At 44.6% G+C, this 21,507-nt stretch overlaps 1 long non-coding RNA gene across 2 annotated transcripts; it reads right to left on the minus strand.

Moving 5' to 3' along the window:
* Positions 1-10,842: 10,842 nt before the first annotated feature.
* On the minus strand, positions 10,843-14,227 carry LOC136494437 (uncharacterized). 2 transcript variants are annotated; one of them, XR_010768602.1, is made up of 6 exons: positions 13,425-14,227; positions 12,634-12,741; positions 12,489-12,541; positions 12,006-12,069; positions 11,609-11,645; positions 10,843-11,045 (listed from the first exon to the last, which is right to left on the minus strand). It is a non-coding gene; the product is annotated as an uncharacterized lncRNA (long non-coding RNA). The 2 variants fall into 2 exon arrangements; XR_010768601.1 differs by having other exon boundaries at positions 13,415-14,227.
* Between the last annotated feature and the right edge of the window lie 7,280 nt (positions 14,228-21,507).

A 21,507-nucleotide genomic window follows, 5' to 3' on the forward strand; every position in this document is an offset into this window, starting at 1 on the left:
TTAGTGAGATGGTTGCAAAGGCTCAGGAGGAGCTGCATTGCCTTGGAGATGATGGCATTGTAGTTGATGGTGTACTGCACTTAGGTTCTCCTCTGAACATCTTTAGGCGAATGATCTCAATTGGTTGTGTGGATCAGTGGGAGAACTATGTGAGATCGGCTATGAAGAGCCAGCTACAAAGTTTGGACATGGTTGTGCGTCGGGTGTTAGTTGATCCTATCCCTCATGGGTTTACCCCAGCAATGGATCATTAGGCACACATCGACCCTCCCATTCCGAAACCTTACCTGCATGTGCAGATTGCACTTATGGTTCCCGATGCTCAATCTGCCCCCAATGCGGTATTTGTAGATGGTTGTCAGACTCATGTTTCCGTGGCAGATCCTCCTTATGAGATCCCTTTGACACAGAATCATCCGAGTAAGTGTCTTAACCGCACGGTTTTTGGGAGCTTACCTCGTTCCTTACATCTATTTCTTTCATTCTTTTCTCATTTTTGTACTGATGTTGCAGGAGACATTCCTGAGAATGTGGATGTGCCCCCTGTTGCTGCACAAGTGCACATTGGAGATAGATTCCGTGGCTCCAATAGTGTTGAAATTATTCATGATTTGGAGCCATATGAGATGGCTAGGGCTCTTGATTCTGATGATGATCGCCCTGTTGGAGAGCTAACGGAGAGTGATGTTGAGATGATGAGGCGTATCTTTCCTGGCCACCGTGATCCTAGAGTTGATGAGTTCAGCGATCTTACTCATTCCGATCAGACGTTTGCAGAAGGACGTGATGATGAGCTCCTAGAAGCTCCTGAGGCCAGTCCTAACATGGTAATTGAGAATGAGAGGGTGTTCAATGACCTCCCTACTTTGAAGAGGTGATTATAGGCTTTTGAAGTGATATGAAAGAGGCCTTACAGAGTATTGCATTCATATGCGGAGCGTCATTACACAGTTATGTGTGACAAGGAACGCTGCCCATGGAGGGTTTATGCAAGGAAGCAACAGGTAACCGAAAAATAGAAGATCACAAAAGTTGTCGGGCCACACAATTGTACTGACCATGAGCTGACACTGAGGCATCAGCAGTTGACATCTACCCTCATTACCAAGCGGTTGATGAGAATTTTGTAGGAAGAACCCAACATGAAGGTGAGGACAATTATCAGGACCATTAAGGCATTGTATGGAGGATATGTGATAACTTATGGTAAAGCATGAAGAGCTAAGCAGCGAGCGTGGAAGATGATATATGGGGACTGGGAGGATGGGTATGAGCAGCTGCTAGTTCTTTTCAATGCAATCAAAGCAGTGAATGCAGGCATGCATTATGAGTACATCCCAAAACCGAATGCATGGAAGGATGGGAGGCAGATATTCTTCCGTGCCTTCTGGTGCTTCCCTTAGTATGTCGAGGCCTTTAGGCACTGTCATCCCATCTTCTCCATTGATGGTACGTTCTTGATTGACAAATACCAGGGCACACTTCTTATAGCCATATCATGTGACGTGAACAACAAGTTGGTTCCTTTGGCATTTGCTTTGGTTGAGAAGGAGAACAATGATAGTTGGGGATGGTTCTTGAGGCTAGTCCGGATACACGTGGTTGGGCATGGAAGGGAGGTTGGCCTCATATCTGATAGGCATTAGGGCATACTTAATGTCGTGCGAGAGCAGATAGAGGGGTATGCACCTTTGCACCATCATTGGTGTACTCGGACACCTTGCCAAGAATCTACTCCGGAAGGATGGTGACAAGGGTAACTTTGATCTGTTCTAGGAGGCTGCTCGACAGCTTGAGGACAAGTACTTTAAGGAAAAGTTGGAGCAGGTCAGAACCGCATCAAATGCAGAAGGCATACAATGGCTCACAGGTTTGATGAGGGATTTGGAGAAATGGACAAGAGCTCATGACACTGATGGATGGAGGTATGAGTTTCAGTGCAGCAACATGGCAAAGTCATTCAATAAGTTGCTATTGGGGATACGTGGTATGCCCATGAATGCAATCGTTCAATTCACCTTTTATAAGTTTGTTGCATGGTTCAACGATAGACACGCCCATGCATTGCAGTTGCGGAGTGATGGAGAGATATGGGCTCTGAAACCAAAGGCACACCTAGAGAAGGCAAGAGAAAGGGCTGGCACACATGAAGTTGCATGCTTTGACCACGCCACAGGGACTTATCAGGTCGAGCATAGGGATGATACAACGTCCGACGACGAGGTCCGAGAGTCGAGGATACATGTGGTTGTCCTCCAAGATTTCAAGTGCACATTGTGGTAAACCAAGACAGTACCACTTTCTATGTTCTCATTTGGTGGCAGCAGCTAGGCATCACAACTATAATATCGAGAGGATACCTCACGAGTTTAGTGTCGACACGCTTGTGCACACATGGAGCCCCCGCTTCGTGCCTTTCTGGGACCCTAGAGAGTGCCTCCATATGATGGGCCGAAGTACATTGCGGATCCAGCTTACCATTGGAACAAGCATGGATCAAGGCAGAGGACGAGGCACAGGATGGTTATAGATCAGATACCCGGAAGAACGAGGCGTGGGAGAGGAACTCTATTTGTTACTAACCCCGAGCAGTATGAGTGCGGCAAGTGCGGTAGACTTGGCCACAATTCACGAAGTTGCCATTGGCAGATTAGTGAGGTGCGACTATTGGTTCATTTTATTATTTTATATTTGTCGTCTTCATTTAATTAATTATGCATGTCGCTTTTTGTGCTTGTATTTGTGTCAATTACTTATACATTTGTAAGTTCATGTTTCATTGTATATTGAAATTCTAATTCATTCACTTTTTTTGTGGGATGGAGCAATTCCACCTCCTCGACCCGACGTACGAGGCGACCCACCAAGGACATCTCATAGCGCTGGGACAGGTAATAATCTATAAGTTTTGTTCAAAATTTGGTGAACGCACATGTGTTCGTGAAGTAACAGGAGACTATGTTTTATTCGATGCAGGACCTTCCGCTCCTTCATCCTAGAACCCACAGTGGGTTCTTGGACATGCGGTACGAGGACAGGTACACTCCTTTCCTGCAAAGAGCTAGTCTAGATGTCATCTCTTTTTAGGTTCGTCGTGGGTTGCCCAAGTTCAACTCAGCGGCCATAACTGTGTTGGTTGATAGGTATTAAATTGAATCATTGCCTCCATTCATGGCTATTTGTTCATGCGATTGACTTTTTGACAATTAATATTGCTTTGTCTTAAATATAGGTGGCGGCCGGAGACTCACAGCTTTCACCTACCTTTCAGGGAGATGACAGTCATGCTTCAAGACTGTCAGAAGATGCTAGGCATAAGGATTCACAGCAACTCAGTCACTGGGCAGTGCAGGTCAGAGGGCTAGAGAGCACGAGTGGAGGCCTTCCTTGGGCGTGAGCTTGGCGAGCAAGTGGCTTGCACTTCTGGAGTTCCCATCTCCTGGCTACGGGAAGAGTGCGCACAGTGCCCCCGAGGAGGCAGATGAGGAGACAGTTGGGTACTACCACAGGGCGTGGATCCTACACCTATTTGCCTGCGTTCTCTTCCCTGACACCTCGGGTGATAGTGTGTCCTGGATGTGGATCCACTGCCTCGGTGACTGGGACTAGGCGGGTCACTATAGCTAGGGCTCTACAGTCTTGTGTTTTCTATACCGGCAGCTGTGCAAGGGGTGTTGTCGGTCTTTGTCAAACCCATCACTTGGTGGATGCGTGTACCTGTTATAGCTGTGGATGTGGGCTCGTCTTCCAGTTGGTCGTCCTGAGGTTCTAGATCATCGTGAGTGGTTCCAAGGTCAGCCTCTAAGATGGTAGCCGACGTGGGTGTACCTTTGGGACCAGGCATACATTGAGTTCACCAATGAGCTAGACACACTGACGGCGTCTAGTGTAAGTAAATTTTATTTCCCATGCTGGTTTGAAACGGATTAGTATACCATCTAACATCTTGTTTGGACATGTTGTAGGTGGAGTGGGAGCCGTACGGTGGAGAGGACGCACTTCCTTTTCAGCTGAGCAACGTTTGTGGGGCCGACGATGACTTCTATAGGATGAGGTGCCCTCTAATCTGCTTCTATGCTATCGAGTACCATCTGCCAGATAGGGTTGCACGCTAATTTGGAGTGAGACAGCTTTGGCCTACTGGCTCTGTTCTCGACTGGGGTTGACTTACACAAGTAAGTGTTTTGATATTTCAAATGTCTTATGATGATGGTCCATTTCTATTAATATGGTGACATGTACATGGATTCAAGTAACGATGACATACGTGCAGGTTGGATCATTAGAGGAACAAGAAGATTTTTGACTGGAAGAGGCACCACCAGTCCTTCATTGAGGAATGGGAGGAGATGCATGACAACGTGGACGACAACAACAAGCCACACATGAACCATGAGTTCAGGTGGTACCAAGCTTGGTACCAATGTGTGACACGTTGTAGGCTGAGGCTACAGTGGACCAAAGCTGACTACACCGACATCGAGTCCTCCGACGATGAAGACACGACGTATGACCAGTCGACTCATGTAGGAAGGCAGGTGGAGGCAGGACCGATCTTGGATAGAGTGGCAAGCCAATTGCCTTATTTTTGTACGTTAAGTTGCATAACAATACATTAGGTGTTCTTGGACCGACATTAGGAGTTATCTATTGTAGTTAGTGCAACCTTCGAGGCGTATCACCCTTATAATACGTTAGATTCTTGTACAAAAGAAAACAAAACCTATTGCTATCTGTTTAGAAGTATTATTACTGAGAACTTTGTTGTAGGGCAATACACTCAAATGCTCAGTTGAAGAGATCGAGCGCGTTCGGACGAGAGTCAATGATGACTACATACTTGGCTTCCTGGACGTAAGATTAAATATATTCTTTCAAACATATCAATAATATGTTAGATTCTTTTAGTTAACATAGTTTTGTACAACAGAGGTTGTCACGTCGTCTACGCCGTGCGGCTGGTCATTGTGGTTGCAGGACAGACACGATGCAAGACATGTACGTTCCTTCCATAGGCAGAGGAGGCTTGGGTTCCTCTAGTCAAGCAGCTACAGGGGATAGGGACGAGGACGAGGAAGACGATGACGATGACATGGACAAGAGGCACGAGGAGCTTGGCCCCTCTCAGCTCCATGACGCTCCCTCGACTCATCCTACACAGCCTCTAGGCACTAGGTGATGCTGTCCACGTGACCCTTACACTCTAGGTATGAGCGCTCTCGGTCATAAGGGTAAGGGCAAGAGTAGGAGGCAGTGAGAGATGTGGTAGTTGTTAGTATGCACTATTATGGATTTTGTATTTACTTTTCTGTAACTATTTGGGACTGTATGGACATTATGGACTATTTGGACTGCGCAGGACATATTATGTTGGTTGTGATGTTCGTTGTGGTTGCGTTTTGCTCCTTGGATGATTAAATGTTTGGAATATATAATGATGTCTCTGTTTGTAACTATGGATGCTCCTAAAACAAGGTAAACTCTTGTGAATTTTTTTCCGTGAAACAATAATCATACTATACTGCTAAAAAGGCACAAATATAGTATACAAATTAACTATAAATTTATTAAAAAGTGTATAATCCAAACGTATCGTACATACGCTTTATAGATGAATCTAGGGTTACCAAGCAACAGTGAATGATTCTATGCTTTTCATATAATAAAAATAGACTTTTTAGATACAGGAACAACAGCGATTTATCACATCACTGACATAGTACTGGCATGCAAGGAAGCACAACTCAACTCTATCTCCACCATCCATCTTATTATTGTTTGATCTAAGGGCTTAGGTGAAGAGGCACATGGATCGCTGACATGGCACACTGATAGGCCTCTATTCCTCCTCTCAACCTATAAATAACCTCTCACTCCCTCTCATTCACACACACAACAAGGAAGAAGAACACTCCTCAGCATTTTCTTTTGTTGCAGTACCAATGTCTGGGGGGTCATCTAGAGGGAGAGGAAAGGGGAAGGGAACTACCTAGGGGTGGGAGGGTCCTCTTGGTCTCGATTTCTTTAAGGAAACTCTTTATGAGAGATTCCTAGTTGAGAGCAAAAGTGATTTCACCAAAGAGGGACCACTAAGAGGATACGATGAAAGGAAAGAAGAGTAGCCAAAATGCATGCATGGTGAGGACTGCCTAGTGTAGATGTTCACCGAGGGAATAGATGGAGGTCGTCGTTTCTTCAAATGCCCATAAGCATGGGTAATTGCTATTACTTTTTGTTTCTTCAATATGTTTCTCTTGTATATAACTTACATGACATACTTATTGTAGTCTTCCTTGGCCGAAGAAAACTGTGGGTTCAGTAGATGGGTTCGATCCTCAACCTATTTATCCACATGCGGAGTACATCTACTGCCTACAGGACCGTATCTTCGATCTAGAAAGGGAAGTTAGCAGCAGTTACAAGGACGATGGACAGGACGACAACAACAATGGTGCCGATTCATAGGAGGCACTCTGCAATGATCCATATTGCACCTGCCCTAACCACAACAACAAGGGGCCTCCCCCATCACCCCCACCACCAACAACAACAACAACGGGAGGCTACTATGGAGAAGGTGCAACACAATTTGCTATGTGGCCACACTACTAGGATGATTTTATCTTTTCACATACCACATCTATGTGTTTGTTGTTTGGTTTAATTATCTAAGGCATGTTAGGTTTAATCGAAGGAAACTCTATACTCAGGTTCGATACATGTATTCACATGCCATTTTATGTGTTTCATGTGTTGATTTATATAATGCCGTACGTCGTTAGGTTTTTTTTAGCAAGTGTTCACATTTCAATACGTCCGTATCATTATGCGGAATATTAAGATCATAAATAATGAAAACAACCACATAATGAAAAGTTCAATACTATGCCATATTACACAACATATTAATACTAGAAGTACGTGCCAATAGTAGACATAGGGGCAAATGCACTTTCAAATCCTCAGTCTGAAATGTACTGAGTAAGCAACTCATCATCCGAGTACTAGTCCTCTACCACAACTCTGTTGCTGTGGCTAGGATCACCTACGTTGCTCTAACCTACCTGTCGCCTGTAGTAAGAGGCCTCTACTTCATCTGCGGCCACTGCGGCCTAAGTGAAGAATGTGTCTTCATCCTCCTCCGCCTGTAAGCCCGCCTCTGCTAGAGTGATGAGCCCGCTCGGTCTGCCAGTGTCATCCTTAGCCTCCTTCGCCTGCATGCACATCTCTGCTAGAGCGATGAGCTCGTTCAGTCTACCAGTGTCATCCTCAGCCTCCTACGTCTGCAATGCCCGCCTCTGCTAGAGCAATGAGCTCACTTAGTCTGCCAGTATCGTCCTCATCCTTGTCCCCCTCATCAGACAACACAATCGGTGATTGAATGGTGCGACCAGCTCGCGATCTATGCTCATCTAACTTCTTCTCCTCATACCTTGCATGAGCCACCTCTGCGGCATGTTCCTCGCTGCAACCAATCCCTTCATGTATAAAATGCAATCAATTAGCAACTGCAATTATATTACATTTAAAATCAGGCAACAAAAAAATAGCTTTCAAGCACTCACTAGCACATAATGTGCAACATGCTCATTCAAGACCTACATCTGTACTCTTGTCTCCTCCCTTGCCTCATTCCTTGTCCTCTCCTCCTCTAACGTCATCTGCCTCTCCAATCCTCATTTGTTAAGCCCAACATCGATCGGGTTACAAATACCGCGCTGTCTAGCAAACTCACACATCTTTTCTTTGTGATGTTTAATGAATAGGTTGACGTAGTTAGGTCCATATCCCCTCTTCCATGCAATTAGTTGCCTCTTCTTCAGTTCATCCAAGAACAGAGCTTGACCATCATAACATTCCCATCTGCATTTTCTAGTGCTCTGTTCAAAAAAATATTATATCATATATGTCTTAGCAAAAGAAACAAAATACGATTCCATGTTTACCACAAAAATAATGAACCTCATCATACTCAATCATATGGCCACAATAATGGCCTATTCCAAGCTCCGAAGAGACTAGGACATAGTTGGATTTAACACCACATTCGCACATGACAGAAGGTGCTTTGTAGATTACCCTTTCTTTCTTATTTTCCTTAACCCTCCGCGGTTCTTCTGGCCATTGGTTCTTAGGACCATACAACCATTCCTTGAAATGACACTTCACCATTGAAAACACCTAAATAATGAGACATTAGTACATGAACACATATAGCTCAAGATTTGAACACATACACTTTGCACTTACTTCATGCTTGTTTGGACACACAAATTCTAATGTATTCTCAGGGTTTATCATAGCTCGATCTCCGCAATCGCACAGAGGAGGTTCCTCAAGTCATCTAACTATGGCTAGGTGCTTCTCCTTAGCCATCATTGGCGGAGGGTTAGGGGGTGGAACCCACCGCTTGAAGTGCTCACGTGGATGTCTCCCTCTAAACCAATCATTGAAAAGGAGGTACCTAGGATCAAACTTGTCTGCACCGTCGATCCACTGAAAGAAAAAGCACCTCTCATGGTCCTACACAACGAGATTCCAACAAAATATTAGTAGCATACTTACACAAATAAAGAAAAAGGATAGTGGAAACAATTTCTTACATTAAAACGACTGCATGTGTAGAAGCAACGCGCCGCTGTGTCCGGATGTTTCGATTGAAAAACATGGGCTGGGAAACCACAGTCATAGATAGGGACAGGGAGGTCAGGAGGGACGGGGGCATCTTTGCTAGACGCGTCGGGGTATAATTCTCGAGGACGACCCCTGTTTTCACCAAAACTCCTCCCGAAACATTTCTTGCATCTAACAAAACGGATGTAATTTAACAAACATAAATCAAAACATCACAAATAAATATCAATGAGAACCATAACTACAATACAACCAATTTTGTTCTAAGAAACGAAAGCAGTTAACATTAACCCTAAACCTAGGGTTTTCCATTTGATGCACAACAATGAACCCATAACATAACTACATGCGCCTAGGTTTGCTAGCTTTTTCCACGCCTTGGCATCATCCAACGGTTGTATAATATATATATTAAGGGATACAATGAAACCCTAAGTGATGACAATTCTTATATTGAAAAATCCGACTAATATATACCAAATCGATGCAAAAAAACTAGGAGGGGAGCAAGGATACCATGCGCTCGAAGGTCTATGGATCAAATCAAGGTTTTCAAGGTCCAATATGCCGATTCATAAGGTAGGATAAAGTGGAGAGAGAAAAACCCGAGAGGAAGGAGAAAGAAGAGGAAGAACGCTCGGGCAAGAAGGTTGGGCCGGGGTTAAATGTAGGGAGCTCGTGCCAAGTTCGGCGTCGTAGATCTTGGCGCCGAGCTCGGTGCCCGAGTGACTGGCGTCGAGCTCCCTGCCATGTCATCTACCATGCCCAGGTGCTCGGTGCCAGAGATGTTGGCGCCTACCTCGGCGCCAGCACCAATGTCATCGAGCTAAGGGTCCATTTTCTGAATTCTTTCTACTAGGGGTCTATTTGTGAGAAACTTTCAAAAAAGGGCTAAATTGTAAAAAATTTGGGCCGGGCAACCGTCTCTTTACTCATCATGATGAGCACTCTTCTGCCACCACGAGCACCGGCCCTGAATGCATTCGGGAGCACCTCCTTCTAGGCCACGTCGCTCCACATGTCGTCCAACACCATGAGGACCTTGTTTTTTAAGACTGTCTTCAATAGGTGATTTATATGACACCCAAACTTAAAATGGGTAGTATGAGACCTAAAATTAGCCTCCAATAGAGTACCTATACGGGAGACCCATTTTAGATTGTCCGAGAGGCACAACCCAAATATGAGTATCCTCTCTTCTGGAAACCCATTTGCAGAAAGGATTCTCTTTTGGTTCCTGTCGTTGGAGAGAATATCGAATGGGTATTGAACCTTTTGACTGTATCGCTACCCAAGCGTTGAATGGGTCTTATATTTTGGGTGTTGTTGTTGTATCGCTACCCTTTGACTCTAGCGTGGCCCGTGGGCTCGAGCGATGACCTGTCCGGTGTGACGTCGTGTTGGTGGTGGTGGCCACTTCCGGCGCCGTCGATGGCCGACCCAGACCCTAACGAGCTGTTTGGTTTCTCGTATGGTAACGCAAACGTAAACAATTTCATTCGCCAGCTAGTTCAAATTCAATCCCGCCTGTAACGTTCGCAGGTTAATTTCATTTACGCTTGCGTTTCCATTGGCACACCTAAACAGCTCGTAAGGTCGAACTCGCCGTGCACGCGCTGGTCATGGAAGTCCCTCTTGGTGACTTGGTGATTGTGGTCTTCCTGATCCCACCGGCGCGACAGTGCCTGTGATGCCCACGACGAGGACATTTTCACGTAGATCGTCAGTGGTCAACGCCTCCACCAGCGTGTTCGCATTGTCCTCGACCTTTTCCCTGCTAGCCCACGCTCGGAGAGGGAGGGAACTGCAGGAGACATGAGAGAAGGAGAGAACGCACATGGACATATAAGTAAGGAGCAGACGCAAAAGTACTAATCTACCCTTTGAATATACACCACACCACAACACCGAGATTAGCGATGGACGATCTGACGCTAAAAGCGGCTACAGCGACAGACAATCTAACGCTAAAAACTTACAACGACAGACTTCTACAGACGCTATAAGTCCTGTCGCTAAAAATCTTTAGCGTCAGACAACACTTTTAGCGATAGATAATCTGTTGCCTCGAATATTTATAGCGACAGATAGCCCATTGCTACTTTTTAACGACGGACTGTGCGATGGTACATATGGTTTTAGCGACAGACAGTCCAACAAGACAATTTTAAATGGTTAAAAAAATAAAAATTAATCCATCAACAATTATCCACAATAATACAAATGTCATTACACAACTAAGATTCAACTTCAACAAACATACGTGCATCTTCACAAATTTGACCAAAACTTTACAACAACTCACATAGATAAGCTCACCATCTCATCTATTTCCTCTAGAGACAATAAGAACATCCTCCAAAACATAATGATCATAAGAAGGGACAAGAATGTCTTCCCAGTTGCCATTCCTTTTAAAACATAAGATGAAACAAAGAGTTTATAAGCAACAATGATAAGTCCATGAACCAGATTGGCACAAACAGTATAAGAATCAAGAGCCCAGCCATCTAAGCTGCCATCCTTCAAGCTAGAGTGCTAGACTCCAACTAAGACATACTAGTTGAGATTTGAGAATTAGTGCTAGTATTTATATATAAAAAGGGCAAAGCACATGAAGAATACCATTTTAAATCATGCGCAAATACTTGGCAGAATTTTCTGTCCACTAACAATTGTTCTGGTAGATTAATTAGATGACAAGAAGTTCTTACATGGAACTAATGCTAAAAAACAAACAGTTTTCATACATGCTGAAAACTCAGGTTACATACTCAAACTAAAAATAGAGAATTGATAGCTGCAGCAGCTACTACATATCAATAAATCAACGATCTAGTTGGGGTTGTTATATATATCACTACTAGCTGACACCACATGAAAGAAGTAACATCCAGTTGCAAATTTCACTAAATATATGTACACTTGTATGCAATATAGAGAAGCTATCAGCTCAAGTTCAGTGTGTGTTCACCTAAGTTGAGTGTCTACTCGCCTCCTCCCCAATCTACCTAATAAGAATGCAATTTACATACAGTGAGTTGCAATGGACAAAATGTTCAGCTAGCATATGTGCATGTATAACTCTCAAGTATTACCATAATTCCAAAACATCACATGTATAACAGATGGTCTGATGAGGAATTTGGCAGCATTACCATAAATCCAAAACATCACATAAGAGCAAATAATTCTAGCATAGCACTGCCTACTAACCTAGAAATGTGAGTAACTAAACATTCTAAAGTCATAACTGATGAGCACTAAAAGAATCTACATATGAGTATTGAGTATCACAAGTTCTAACACCTACTGTGCATACAAGTCTGCAAGTGCAATGTTATTAGACAAAGTTCATGGAAATAATGTACCTTTATCCTTTGAGCTTGGGAAATTGGACAGATGATCGATTGGATGCTGGATTGTTGGAGGAAGCTAATTTAGGAACATGTAGCCCATCAAGGATGGTGGAGCAGAGATGAAAAAGCACAGGTTCATTTCATATATCATATAAAAATAAATAGGTTCAAATCATATAAACAGGTTAACAATCCTGCAGCAAAAATCAATCTAACACGAATAGTTGAGTTCTGCAATTCAAGTTCTTTGCTTAGTGTCACCAGTAACTAAATTAGCCATGGTTATTCCACTTCTTTGCTTACTGTCACTAGTAACTAAATATATGATTCACAGGCATGATCAAGTTCAGATTCCATTACCTAGGACAACATGTGGATTAAAAAAACAATGCATGAAGGTTTTTGTTCAGCAATAGTATCATGTGTCTATAATTTTATTTCAGGCTATTCAATTAACTTGAAGTGATGCATACAGATAAAGATAGGAAGCAATACCTTAACTTGCAATGCCTGATGGGTCGAACATCAAGATGCATCGTATCCATCACCTAAATTGTGATAACAAAGTATATACGGAGGATTAATTAAATTGGGATAACAAAAATGGAATTAAAAACCAAAACTAAAGAAGATTGCATACCTTGAGCCGGACAACATGAAATCTGAGCAGCTGCTTGTGAATTTTCTTTGATGCTATCACGGTACTATAGATATACATAAGCATGCAGCTCATATTTCAACTAAGTATCTATCAATTTAAATTGTACAGAGCATCAGCCTAATGCTAGATTTGCGATAAGCAGAAACATGTTAAAAGAACAAATAAGAAACAATTCTTGTCATCATAACCATTGTACAGGTTTATTTGGTCTAGAACAAAAATCACTGAATTTTGTATATCATATATTCCTCACTGACCTGGTTGTCAGCACATGCGACACAAATGCAGATCCTATATGGACATAAATGCAGATCCTGTATGAAATGGATTGGCAAAGTTCAATATAGAGAAGAGAGGGCCCTAATGTCAGATAAGACGACATATTCAAATGTAACCTTAAATTTCCAAACAAATAAGCAGTGATATAGATTAAACAAGCATTTTGATTTTCTGTTAGACAATATAATGAAAATTTCCATATATTCATTACTAGCTATATCCAAGTTCATTGGGCATATCAGATCATTCCTTGGTATAGTTATTGAAAGAAATTAATATAATAAAAGATCTAAGCATGAAACAAAAATGCGAGCTTTGGTGATGGAATAGATGGTGGATAACTAACCAATTTGTTTTTGCACAGATTGAGTACACAGTTGCTTCTCTAACTTTGACCAAATTTCATAGACAGATATATTAACAAAATTCAATCCACATCCTGCAGAAAAGACCATAACAAGGAGATCCATTTTGCACATACATGCATATACCTAGGATTAGTTCAGATCAGGTCCATTCCGAATACAGATAGCCGAGTGTCGAACTGCAAGTCAGGAAGAAAATTAGTATGATGAGATATGCAAATAGGGGGAACAACGGTAGGTAAGTTAAGAATGCTTCGAGTCAGCATGGTGAGTCACGTCCTGATACTGCAACTGTGTCAATTAGCACACCACCAAATAGTACAACAAACTAGTCAGAACATGAAATGTGAAAAGTGCTTCGGCTTCTAACAGCAAAGGTCTTGATACGACAAACAAGGCAAATCACAAGAGATCTCGACCAGGAGAAAGGCCTAAGCCACGACCTAAGGAGGAAGCAGTCAGAGACGTAGCTCATCGGCGGTAAAGGCGGTGGCGCAGGTGGTCTTCCCTCGCGGCTCTCCTCCCCTTCTTCTAGTCCGGTCGGCCCAGAGGAGGCGTAGGGCCGGTGAATGGGTAGTGGCGGACATGGAAGGGGCGTGGTGGCGGGCTCCTCCAGATCCGCCGTTGCCGGCTTCAAAAGTGGGCCCGCTTGCCGGCACTGGCCGCGTCCGAGACACCGTGCGCATGGGAGGCGGTGCCGGCACCAGATTTGGGGTAAGCGGTGGCCAGTGGCGCGACGCGCCGAGAGGGGCCGCTCGCCAGGACAGGCCGCACTCGGGGTGCCATGCGTTGGAGGGGTTGGGCGACAACAGATCTGGGGCAGGTGGCGCGTCGGGCGGGGGGGGGGGGGGGCGGCGGACTTGGGCAGCGGCGGCTGGCGCGCCGGGATACCGGAGGAGCGGTGGCGGCCGGGTGGGCTGAGTGGCGGCGGGCGGCGGGCGGCGGGCGCCGAACCTGAGCTGGGAGCGACGGAATGGGGTGGGAGCGGCGGATCTGTCTCGTGCGAGCGTGGGCGGCGCGTACTGCTGCGATGGGGTGGGGTGCCGGCCACGTATGGAGGATTTAGGTCTTGGTGGTTTTGCGTTTTTTTTATTTTTTTTCACTGCCTTTTCTATTCCTACACGCGCCAATGCTAAAAGACAGGCGCCAAAGTTGAAAACCGGGCGCCAATGCCAAATGCAAGTGGGCGCGCGAGCTCAATGTAAGTGGGCGCGTGAGCAAGGTGGGGCCCTTTTTTAGCGACAATCGGATTGATGCTATACCTATTTTCAGCGACAGATAGTTCGACATTAAAGATGATTACCTATAGCGACATACAATTAATCTCTAAATGGAGAATTAGCGTCAGATTGTCTGTGAGTTATCTTTAGTGTCAGATGTCTGACGGTGATATGGTGTTGTGGTATAGTGATAATTTAGAATTAGTTCCTGGTCCATATAATTTAGATTTATGTCCATAACATAACCATAGATCTATTTAAGTGGATGACTCTAGTTTTTTAAACACCATAAAATTTCTCTTATGATATTTAATTATTATCAATAGATTAATTATAAGATATATTTTATAATAAACTTTAAATATTAATATTACTTTTATAAATCCAATTAATTCAGGATAGCTGATGGGAAAGTGAGATTTTTATTCTTTTTCGGACAAGGGGAAGGGAATGGGAACACAGCGAAAGGGCTATCTCCTGCTTCTTCCCGGGGTCGATGATTGTCGCCATACCTCTCTAGATATCTTTCTTTCGTGACACTTCTTTTTGAAAGGGTGTTTTCGTGACACTTTGGAGGCAAGACAAGAGAACATAGCAGAAGTCAGATATGTAGTACAAAAAGCAATGCAAGTGTATTCCAAATCAGAGAAAACTACCAACTCATGTAGGTAAGCATGAAAGCAAACGACGATGTCAACTCATGTAGGTAAACATGGGAACGATTGTGGCGTGAGCGTGGCTGGCCAGGCGCCCGGGCCGGTTGCCAGGTGCGTGGCGGGCGGTGCGCAAGCACGATGCGGAGGACCCGAGCGCGGTTAGCCGGGCACAAGATGGTGTTCGTGACGAGCCCAGACAATGAGGGAGGCCGCGAGCAGACGACGAGCGTGGCCGGAGACTCACGGATGATGCAACAGTCCAATCCAGTCAGCTTTTATCGTTTTCTAATCATGCATACAAGTTTCCTGTTGGTGTTTGCCATCGACCTTGACGACGGCCTCGTGCTCACATCATCATGGCGCTGTTCGCTGGTCTGATTTTTTCAAACCAGTCGGCTGTTTCTCTCATAAATTACTGTGCATTTTTTTGACCGTTACAGTATTTCTCTCCCATAACCAACCAGTTTGAATTAAGTTTCAGCCAACTAAACGGGGCCACGTGCCTACCACCGCTTCATTGCGCTAGATGCGGCATTATTTATTCCACTCAGTAGCTGCTCATCTTACCACGACGTGGGCTGCGGCACACGTGCGACAAAGGTGCCGGCGAGTAGACGGTGAGGCCGCGAGGGCAGTTGGGCGTGTGCGCTCACGGCGAGCGTGTCCGGGCGCGAGCGACGCGCAGCCGCGGAGGCGGCGAGGCAAGCGGCCAGCGATGTGGCTTCGGGTACATGTGACGACGGCAGTGACGAGCAGTGGCGCGGGCACGACGTCCCATGGATGCAAACCACGACGCATATCCACTCGTTTCTTCGGACGTTGAGCCGATACCGTTTTTCACCTGAGAAATTACGTCTCCAAATTTGTTATCTTTCTTCGTTAAATCAAGTACCACGGATGTTTGCTTACGTGGCAGGATATTTAATGCCATAACAAATTAACAACTATAATAATTTAGGGTTGGAACCGTATTTATGTGGCAGAGTACTTGATATCATAGAAACAATCATGGTCTTATGGCATCCTAAACAGTATGAGACAACAGAGCTTATATGTGCCATGTAACTGCCATGTCATGCGTAGGATCCACCTGTAAGTGTTTTTTTATTCCACCTCCTCCTTCATTCTGTCTCCTTTTTTTCTCCCTCGAGTCGATGCATCTTGCTTCTCCGTCAGTCCGTCTTCATCATGGACAGCACAACGCCCTCTGTCCCTGCCGCATGCCGTCGGCCAGCCTCCACCCGCGCCGTCAGAGTACGCCACTACCGTGCTCCTCTGCATCTGCCGCGCGTGGGTCTGGCATTAGTCGTCCCGCCGCACACAGGTATAGCGCCGCCGGAGTCCTCCCCCACCGTCGCCGTACGAGTGTCGTCGTCGTCTTCCCCCACCGAGCGGAGATTTGGCCCCACGGCACCGCCATAGTCCGCTCCCACCACGCCACCAAAGACCGTCCCCAACTGCACCGTGTGTCGCATCGCCGGAGACCTTCCCCCACCATGGGCCGTCGGTGTCTGCCCCGTGTCACGCCGCCAAAGTTCGTCCGCTCCGCGAGTCTCCTCCTCTGCCGCGGTTTTAAGGGAAGAAGCAAGATGGAGAAGAGAGGGAGAGGATGAGCTGGGCCCACAAATGGTCTCGATTTCTGAGCGAGACTAGCACGGAATGAAAAGATAGACTTTTCTCTCATGCATTCTCTCTCTTTCAGGTCAGCAAAGAGACGCCCTTGGAGTTAGGACTTGGGACTGTCCTTACCACAGGACTATCTTGTGTCCTTGTTTTTTTTTTGCTGACATATCTCGTGGCTTTGTTGAGCAGTATTTTGAGTGGCGGGCTGCTCAATTAACTCAGTTTGGCCAAACGACGAAAGGCTACTAGGTAGTACACGCTACTGGATAGAGTTGCTGCGGCACTGCCGTCGAGAGGAACACTAGTGCACCGTGAAAGAATTTGCTTTAGAAAAAAATTCAGTGAAAGAATTTGCTTGATTTATGGCCCAGTTTCTAGACATAGTTTCCGAGAGAGAAAAAAGAGCAATTAATATCCTGTGAAACTATCCTTCTCGATCCATAGTTTTCATAACAGTGTCTATATAAAGGATAACGTAAATGCAACACAAAAAAGAAGTAGATCAACTGTGACAAGCAACTATGGCTCCGTTCTGCCGGTGAAGTTGCTGGCTGAAACCAGCTGGAGCTGATAGTCGGCACAGTGCTCGAACCAGCCCACAGCACCGCAATCAGCCGGCAACCAGCAGGCAACAGCATTAAAAAAGAAATGGCCCCACAGCCTCATTAAATGCAGTTCGAATTAAATTCAAACACCTCCGTCCAATACAATGAAACAACTGAGTACAACAGCTTAACAATGAAACAGCTGTTGTACACTCTACTAACACCAGATTTACTAAACATGCATCAAGCTGAATATGATCTGGAACGACAACAGCTTTGACATACAAGCTGAAACAAAAACAAGTTTCCTAAACCTGCAACAAGCTGATCAGCTCTAAAACATCAGCTTTCAGCTACAAGCTGCAACCAAAAGAAATCCTAAACATGCATCAAGCTTCCAAAGATGACTGAGCTCCAACTTGTTGAATCGCTGCAGCAACGAATGCCCCCACCAGCTTTCATCTGGACAAAGACGTCACTTGCATCAAAATGGTACCGCTAACTGCAACACTCAAGCTAACCATGCTGGTAGAACTAATAACGGGAGGACATCTTCAAGAGTTGTTACTCATTACAGAACCAGAACACTTGCATGCTTCGTAGGCTGAAGATCCCACATGCAACGTTTGCCACTGCAAGCAGTCTTGTTCTATCATGGCGCAGATGCAGAGCCTATGGTATCAAGAAAGCAACGACAAAAGACAACATGATTAGCAACACATCAACAAGAACTACACCATAATACAAAGTGGGGCTATACGTATCCTTCAACCTTGCCCTCTTAACCATGTGTCAAATTTGCCATTAAGTGAACCCCCCTACTTCAAGTATATGTTATGATTTACTTGTCAGCTAAAGGTACAAACTCAGCTAGTAGCATCATTGTGGTATGGTATACATATCCCTACTGTGTTGTATGAAATGTGATAGTCCGCTAAGAGTGTCACTAGGAGTTTAGCTTCCAGAGCTCAAAGTGTTGGCAATGCTAAAAAATTGCATCATGACTTATCCATCCAGTTGTCATATTACAAACAAGAGTATGGAACCATAGATGTAGGACAATGATTTTCTTACTAATACCTGAAGCAACAAAAAGAAGTGGCCCTGTTGCACCATTTAGGCAGTTACGTCACCTGCATGTGAACATATCCTCAGTACACCCAAACTAGGCAGCCATGATGAACAGTGCACGACTTATGTTATACCAGCCACAAAACAAAATTGTTACACTTACGTTGTCTTCCCAATGAGTGGCAATCCATATGTTATCCACTCGCGAACATGTTCCATGTCATTAGGATCTCCCAATGCCATAGCTGCCACTTGCCCCAAAGGGACAAGGTCTGGCGGCTGCCTCACCCGCACTGGTTGATGCTGACCCTCCAGCTCATGCACGTAGTTGTGCAATCCACAAAGTGCAAGAATGATCTGGGTTTGCTTGGTCCCTTGATAGTGTGGTATGCCTTTCAACATGTGCCACTTTGCTTTAGCTGCTCCAAATGTCCTCTCTATGACATTTCACAGCTTGGAATGATGCCGGTTGAACAGCTCCTGCACGTCTGTTGCCCCCCTTGTTTGGAACTCCTTCACCCAATACCTCTTATTTAGATAAGGCGTGAGATACCCAGGGCGAAGTGCGTAACCGGAGTCCACCAAGTAATAGCGGCCTGCAATAATTTGACAGCAGCCAAACAGTTAACATACAACTAGCTACAGCCTTACACAACCAAATTTATCTAAGTCCTACTAACCTGACGGTGGATGTGGGAAAGAGGCATCGGCTTCTGCCTTTCTTTTGACCCGCATATCATGTGTAGAACCCTCCGTCCCTGCCCCAATACATGTGAACCTCATGTCGAAGTCACAGACCGCAACCACATTTTGGGTTGGCCTTCCTTTCCTATTAATGTGGTCATCATGGACTCCTTTATCAACTATGACATCTATATGAGTGCCATCCATGGCGCCTATGCATCCATCAAAAAACGGCGAGTACTCCACCAATTTAGCGGGCACTACTGCATAACTAGTGTCCCTAGGCATAATTATGTCATCTGCAAATCCAGTCATGGCTGCTAGAACATGGGCAAATACCTTGCTACATGTCCCCAACCTCCTCCTAAATCTCTCATGCATTTGTCTCTGGCATTGGTTTGTACCACATGCCCATAGAAACATAGCTAAAGCTTCAATTGATTCAAGCTCCCTACTGCCTTTTAGGCCATAGCCATCACGTAGTATGCTATGCAACCTAACCAAATTTTTAGGTCTCATTCAGTAGTTTTCATAGCACCTACCAGGATCTGACAACAGATTCTCTACCCACTGCCTTCTGGTAGGCTCAGTGTAACACCTCGGGTGTTTAAATACTAAAATATGCCATGTCATCATATGCATAGCACATCATTCATGTGTTAGTGAAAAATTTGATATGCATACACTAAAACAAGTTTACCTTTATGTGGTATGTGTTGAATTGTAGTGTTTGAATCAAGTTCAAAAGTTTGTTTGGATTTGAATTTTCAAGAAAACACTGATTTTCAGTATTTAAATCCTACCCTGAAAACCCATTTCAAAATCTAAGCACATTTTGGGGTTGAGTCTAAAAGCAAAATTGTAGAGCTTGTCAAGTTATACAAAGTTTGTTTTTGGAGTTTTCAAATTTGTTATAAAAAAATTGAAGTAATTTGAAAAGGCGAAATTCTTTAAATGCCCCCTATTTGAATTCAAATTTGCATTTCAAAATGTAGACCGAATTTGGGGGTGGTTATAAAAGAAAAGTTGTAGAACTTTGAATTTTGAACAACTTTTATTTTTGGAGATTTTTGAGTTGTTATACAAATTTAGGAGTAATTTGGGATTTAAAGCGAGTGACAATTCGGTAATTAGTTGGAACAGTGGAAGCAGGCATACTCTCGCCGTCGATGAGCTTCCACCGGCTTCTACGTGCGCCCTCAGGCGCCACCTCTGGCCTTGATGTGTCTGCATCGTCGTGGCATGTCAAGCGCACCGTTCTCGCCGCTTTTCGCCCGCTGGATAAGTCTGGAATGACGTCGCCATTCTTCTTTCTCTCCACTGTTTTTCGACGCCGCCGCCTTAGCTCCATCGAGCTCGCCTTGCCTCCTCAGCACAAACCAGCCTCAGCAAAGCAGTTTTCCAGCTCCGTCTCCTCTTTGCGAACCCAGCCAACCAACTTTGGTCGCCTGATTCTGCTAGGAACCCGCTGTGCGCACCTTTCTTCCCCGTAGCCGGTAGCCTCACCGTCGTGCTTGCACCGTCGTGGCCAGCGCTCCACGGTGTGCCTCTTTCTTTGATCGTGGTAGTTCCAGCTTCGCCTTGATCCCATGTTGCTCTATGACTGATTATTTGATCCTTTTGACCATCGCAGTCGCCTGAACGCCGTCACTGACGTGGTTCACGCCGCTGTGATCGCTGTGACCGTCGAACCGCCTCTCCGTTGTTTCTCTGGCTCATCCATCGCCTTCAACGTGATCGGGGTGAGCTCCTGGTTCTTCCTGAGTCATTTGTTTCACCGTTACCAGTCTCCTGTCGCCGGCGTAACGCTGCCGTGCAGTCGTTGCTGCCATGGCCGGCGTAGTACTTGGTCTAGTTCGTAATTGATCTCGCTAGTGCCACAAATCGATGCGCCATGTTGTTGTGATCGTGTTGGTGACTTCGCTGTCGCCAGTGACCTCGCTGTTGGCGAGATTTCGCCGATCAGCGCATCGTTGCCGTGGTCCGTGCCGAAGGTTGAAGATGACATGTGGGGTCGGTTGTCAGTGACTCAGTATTCAAAATGGATTTTCGATTTTGCAGATTTGAATGAATAGTGATAGTTTTTGTTATTTTTGTGTAGAATTATTTAGAGTTCCAAAAATTATGAAAATTTTTGTGTGACCTCTATGTGATGTATACTATTTAAGAAAAATATGAAATGTTGTTTTTCAGTACTTTTTAAATGTGATGAAAATTGCTCAAATAATTAATAAATGGGTTTCCATGATTTTTCTAGGCTTAATTAATTATCCAAAAATTATGAAAATTGTTTTGCCACTTAGTTATAATGTGATGAACCTTTACAAAAATTTTGAGCTCAATTGAAACAAGTTGATTTATTTCATAATTTTGAATTAAATAATTAATTCATAAAATCAAATAGTAACCT

Source organism: Miscanthus floridulus, chromosome 11, assembly GCF_019320115.1.
Source record: "Miscanthus floridulus cultivar M001 chromosome 11, ASM1932011v1, whole genome shotgun sequence".
Lineage (NCBI taxonomy): Eukaryota > Viridiplantae > Streptophyta > Magnoliopsida > Poales > Poaceae > Miscanthus > Miscanthus floridulus.